The 5,617-nt window shown below is 45.0% G+C and overlaps 1 long non-coding RNA gene across 1 annotated transcript; it reads left to right on the top strand.

The window, feature by feature from the left end:
- Window positions 1–1,207: 1,207 nt before the first annotated feature.
- LOC310990690 lies at window positions 1,208–1,887 on the top strand. Its single transcript, XR_014595592.1, has 4 exons — window positions 1,208–1,260; window positions 1,361–1,495; window positions 1,644–1,706; window positions 1,874–1,887. It is a non-coding gene; the product is annotated as an uncharacterized lncRNA (long non-coding RNA).
- Window positions 1,888–5,617: the final 3,730 nt, after the last annotated feature.

The following is a 5,617-nucleotide window of genomic DNA, read 5'->3' as shown; positions in this document are numbered from 1 at the left end:
ATTCTGTCTTTTTGTTCCAGTTTGTTCTTGTCATCGGGGCGTCCCATCTGCGTGAGCTTGCGGATAGGACCGTGCGGATGCCAGGGGATCGCTACACCTTTGGCTTCCTGTCCGTTCCTGGGGCGTGCGCGGATCATCTCAGCACCGAGGTTCGGCACGCTGTTCTTCTCAGCACCGAGAAGCACGCTGTTCCTCGGACCCCTGACGCTGTCTGTGTCATTGCGCCAGGAAACAACCTCACGGCCAGTCCCACCCCCGAACACGGTGGGAAAGCCTTTGCTAAGTACCTGACTACTGTACTGAACAAATGGCCGTCTGCAGAGGTATGTTTTATTAAAAAAAAAAAATGAAGTTGCTGTGTACAGGTCCATAGGTTTTTTTTTTTTAGTTATTAACGATTATTTTTGTGTTGTTATATCTAGGTTTTTGTCGCTGACCTTGTACCACGCTTGAAGGTCACGGAGGGGATCCAACAGCTATTCCGGAATCAATTTTCCGCCGTGTCAAAACAGTTGGGTATGTTTGAAAATAATGATATGGCTGCAATTGTATTTGAGAATTATATAATTTATAATATTATCACCTTAATGGTTTTCTGACCTTAAATTGACACTGCCTTTTTGAAACGTGTTTTTTATGATCAATGTTTTTTCTTTTCTTTTTTTCTTTTTATAGGTGTTACGTTTTATCACCATTTTGACCGCTTCCCCCTCAGTAACCGCAGACTCTGGGCCCGTGATGGTGTAAGTAGAATGTATTTTAATATCACCAATATGAAGTGATACAACATGTTCAGTAAAAGTCGCATTTTTCAAATTAATGTTTAATCTTTTGTTTGTGTCATTGTAGATTCACCTCAGCGGTAATGCAGGAGTGGATATTCTTGCAGACTGTCTGTGGGTTGCCACCATCGGGCACCTGGAGAGACCAGCACCTCCGCCACAGGTGCAGTACCTGGTTTCTCCAAAGCCTCAACCAACGCCTGACAAGCGGGTGGTTCCCGTTCTGGTTCTGGTGGGGAAGGAGACCCCTGACAATACTCCACGACTCCCCCCCACCACGTGGACAACTTTTCGGTCCGGCAGGAAGGTAAGAGGTTGAACACTGTGACTGCGCTTGGATGAAAGAAAGAGAACATTGTCAGTTGATCCTAATTTTTTGTGCCATTTGTCATTACAGCGTAGCCACCCCGGTGACCAGGAGTACGACTCTGAGGAGCACGGCTCTGGTGACGAGGATTCAGAGGTGGTTCAGTGTACGGTACGTATGTTCTTATTTAACTACACAACAGTGATAGTTTGTGTTTGCTTCATTTAAGAAATTGCAGGCTTTACAAAGAAGCTACATGTCTTTCTTACAGATGGATGACATTTCGGTGGCCTTGAAGGCGGAGTGTGACATTCCATCGAATCCTGCCCGGTTTTCGCCAAACATTCTGGAGGCCATGGACACGCTTGTTCCATCGGCTCTCGGCGGCGTTCCCACAGGCAACAAGGTAGATAATGTGAAATTTACAGTACTTGTGATAGATGAAATATAAACTTGGTTTTTGTTTCGTCTAGACTGGAAATAATGCAACAGTGTTTGTGCTTAAAGGGTTGTAATCTGTATTTGACGATTTGATTATTTTTTTCTCACATTAGCCCCCGCCTGTGAAACGCCAACGCAAACCTGTTTCCCTGAAGCCCAGACATGCTAGGAAGCAGGTATGTAATGATTTAATCCAGATGGAGACTGTGCTGCAGGTTGAGCAGTTAACAGCAGTTAGAATGTATGTCTAGAATGTATGTCTGTCGTGTAGTTACTGTGAAAAATGACGTCATTGCTTGTTTTTTTAGGATGATATTTATGATCCTATTTTCTGTATTTGCAGGTGGTGGCGGCACGTACCGCTCCTGTGTCTGCCAGTGTCATGCAGGAGGCGGCGGCGGTGAAGGTAGGTGCAGTTGTGTTAATGTATCCAAAAGTTGGATGTGAAACAGTACTTTATTTAAGGTACAAATGTAGGTATTTCACAGCATTTAAGCAAACCCTGTGAGCATTTATATAATAGGTTTAAGGAAAATATATAAATGTGTACGGTATTTCCTTTGTAGTCAAGGTTTTCTTTCTTTCTTTCTTTCTTTCTTTCTTTCTTTCTTTCTTTCTTTCTTTCTTTCTTTCTTTCTCTAGGTCGTGACCTCAACATCCGTGTTGACTGTCCGTCCTGAAGCCCGGCTCGGGGAGCAGGAGGTAAGTAGAGTTATTTGAAGGACTCTTGCATATTCTCTACTGTTGTGGCTACTGTGGTTGCATGATTGTTGAATGATAATGTCTGTGTATGTCATTGCTAATGTGCTTTCTTTCTCTTTCTGTTAGGAGGCGACACTCAACCCCGTGTCGACCTGTGCTGCGTCGGCGACCACTCTTCCTCCCGGTGTGGCTGTCCTTCCTGCGGCTGTCCCTCCTGTGGCTGTTCCTCCTGCAGCTGTTCCTCCGGCCCCACTGCCTGTCCAGCCTTCAGGTCAGCGTATTGACCCCTTGCCTTGCAGGTGTAAAGGCAATCAGCCTCACGCAGTAGTGGTAGGGAGCAGCCTGCGTAAAGCATCGTCCCATTTCGATGTCGATGCTTACGTATCATGCAGTGTCGTTGCAGCAGTCAGACATAGTGTCTCTCCAGTTTGTACCTGGCGCGCAGCAGACATTGATGATGTTTGTGTTGAGGGGGTGGAGTTGGCAGCTCGGGTGGGAAATAGAAGGGGTGGGTTCGGCCAGCAGCAGTTTGGTCTGTTTGGTCAGAAGTGGAAAGTGGATGTTGGTCAGGCTGTCGACAAGGAGTTCGAAGATGGGACTGCGTTGGGCGAAGAGCTGCAGGAGCATCTGTTGAGAGATGGAATGTGTGTGTTGCATCTCCACAGAGCAGTTAGCTTGATCATTTCGCACGAGACGTACTTCGCAGTGGTGGATTGTAGGGAGCGCAATGCTTCAGGAATGGCTTGTTCAGACACGGGTCGGTCTGCTGTTGTTTTTAACACGTGCTGGAATGACCTGATGAGGCACATCCTGAATCTGAAGGAGTCGTTAGGTTCAGAGTGGTTTGGTCTTGGTAGCATCTCTGTGGAGGAGTGTGTTGCTGAGGGAGAGAGCTGCAGTGCTCCTGTGGTGGCGGCGGCTCCACAGGCTCCCACTCAGTCCCAGGGTCGCACTTCCGTTAGAGGGAGTTTCCATCAAGGCGACCAGCGGTTTACATATAGAGGTCTTCAGTGTGTGGCTGTTAGTTTGGTGGCTCTGGTGAAACACACCACTGAGAGTGTGTTTTCATGGCAGTCTGACACACTGGACAAGGTAGTGGTCTCTGGTGATCAGCTCTACACGTCTTTGAGGGAGGGCAACTTGATCAGTGCTGGGGCTGAGCGTCCTTCTGTTCCAGATTTGCCTCAGCAGTGTGTCGTTGATGGAGATACATTTGATTTGGAGTTTGGTGATTATGCAGCTGGCGATGTTGATGTGGTAACGGGAGAATTTATTGATGCAGGTGTGCACACCACTCTCTTAGATGGTTTAAACAAGGTGTGCACAAAATATGACACCTGTTTCTTTACAGTGGGTGGCAGCACTTGTGCCATCATTGGTGAAGATGGGCAGTACGCTGTGGTTGACTCCCATGCTCGCAGTGCAGATGGGATGGTTGATGGTGCAGGGAAAAGTGTTGTTGTTTATTTTAGGTCTCTCCACCATTTGTCTGAGCACATTTGCAAGTTTGCAGGAGCTCTTAAAGAAACACCCAAGCTGTTTGAGATCAGTGGTGTTTCTTTGAAAGGTCCTTTGGCCCTGGGTGTTAGTGAAGCTGTTGATAGCATGGAGGAAGAGGCTACTGGTCCTGTTGAGGACAGTGGTGTTTCTGAGAAAGGTCCTTTGGTCGTGGGTGTTAGTCCAGCTGTTGATAGCATGGAGGAAGAGGCTACTGGTCCTGTTGAGGACAGTGGTGTTTCTGAGAAAGGTCCTTTGGTCGTGGGTGTTAGTCCAGCTGTTGATAGCATGGAGGAAGAGGCTACTGGTCCTGTTGAGGACAGTGGTAGCATGGAGGAAGAGGCTACTGGTCCTGTTGAGGAGAGTGGTGTTTCTGAGAAAGGTCCTTTGGCCCTGGGTGTTAGTCCAGCTGTTGATTGCATGGAGGAAGAGGCTACTGGTCTTGTTGAGAACAGTCCTGTTGCACCAGTGGTCTGTGCTGCCACTAAAAGAGGTGAAAAGCGTAAGCTCACTCTGAGTAAAAGCACATTTAAGAAGGTGAAGAGCACTGATAATGTTGCAATTAATTCTGATGTTGTTTTTGTTGCAGATGTAGGAAGTAGAAATTTACAATTCCGTCCCCTTTCTACTGATGTTGCTCTCGCTTTGTGTAAACAGCTCAACGTAGAATCAGAGCAAATTGATTCTTCATCTTCTGTTGTCGGTCCTTTAGGTACTCCATGTAGGACAGAGAAGATTGTTGGTGATGGGAACTGTTTCTTCAGGGCAGTTAGTCAGGCCATTAGTGGTACGCAGAAGTATCATGGCAAGATTAGGCGCGCTGCTGTGAAACAGTTGCAGAGCAATCCTGTCTCATATCAGGGTATTTTGAGAAGTGGGTATTCGTCCATGGCAGAATACCTCCAGAAGTCAAGAGTGGGGTATGTTGGTAATTGGGCAACCGAAATAGAAATTCAAGCCACAGCTGATTATTTAGGTGTTAGTGTGTTTACATTTTATAATGGTCGATGGCTTGAATATAGTTGCAAGACTGCGCATTTATCTGATCAGGGTGTGTATTTAGAGAATGTTCATGGGAATCATTATGAAAATGTTGTTTGTGTTGCACAACCTCAAAAACAGACCTGTTATGGGTACTGTAAAGTTAACACCCCTGATTCCAATAAGTACAATCTTAGACAGAAGACTAAAGATAACAGTAGGGTTTTGAGTGAGTCCACATCTGACATTACCCCACCAACCCCAACACTTTCTAGCTATATGAAAAAGAAAAGGGTAGCCCAAAAAATACTTAAATATAAATCAAATGCTTTGTTTAGGGAGGAGACCAAGGCAAATACCAGAAGGGAATATTTGGAAAACCCGTTATATAGGCTTAGCTTAAAAGGTCATAGTGAGAGGAACTATAGGGTAAATAAGTGTCATCAGATGCGTCTTAAAGTTAAGAATGCCCTTAGATACATGTTTGATAAGAGTCATCGCGAGAAAGTTAAAGCTAAAGTTAAAGCTATTAGCTTGTTGAAGTATAAGTCTGATAAGAGTCATCGCGAGAAAGTTAAAGCTAAAGTTAAAGCTATTAGATTGTTGAAGTATAAGTCTGATAAGATTTTTCGCGAGAAAGTTAAAGTTGTTAGTGTGTGGAAGTATAAATCTGATAAAATTTATCGCGAGAAACTTAAAACTCTTAGCATTCGGAAGTACAAGTCTGATAAAAATCACAGAGAGAAAATTAAAAGTCAGAGCATTAGAAAGTACAAAGAAGATCATGTCCAGAAACAGCGTGTTTTAGCTGCTGTGAAATTAAAGAGACAGCAGGATAAAAAACTGGCAGAGCAATTTGATGTTGTTATGCAGAAGTTTTTAGATAAAGTTAGACATGGGCCTGACT

The sequence above is a fragment of the Trachurus trachurus genome, assembly GCF_905171665.1.
Source record: "Trachurus trachurus genome assembly, chromosome: 8".
Lineage (NCBI taxonomy): Eukaryota > Metazoa > Chordata > Actinopteri > Carangiformes > Carangidae > Trachurus > Trachurus trachurus.
The sequence above is the reverse complement of the archived record's forward strand: the minus strand, read 5'-3'. Positions and strand labels throughout refer to the sequence as shown.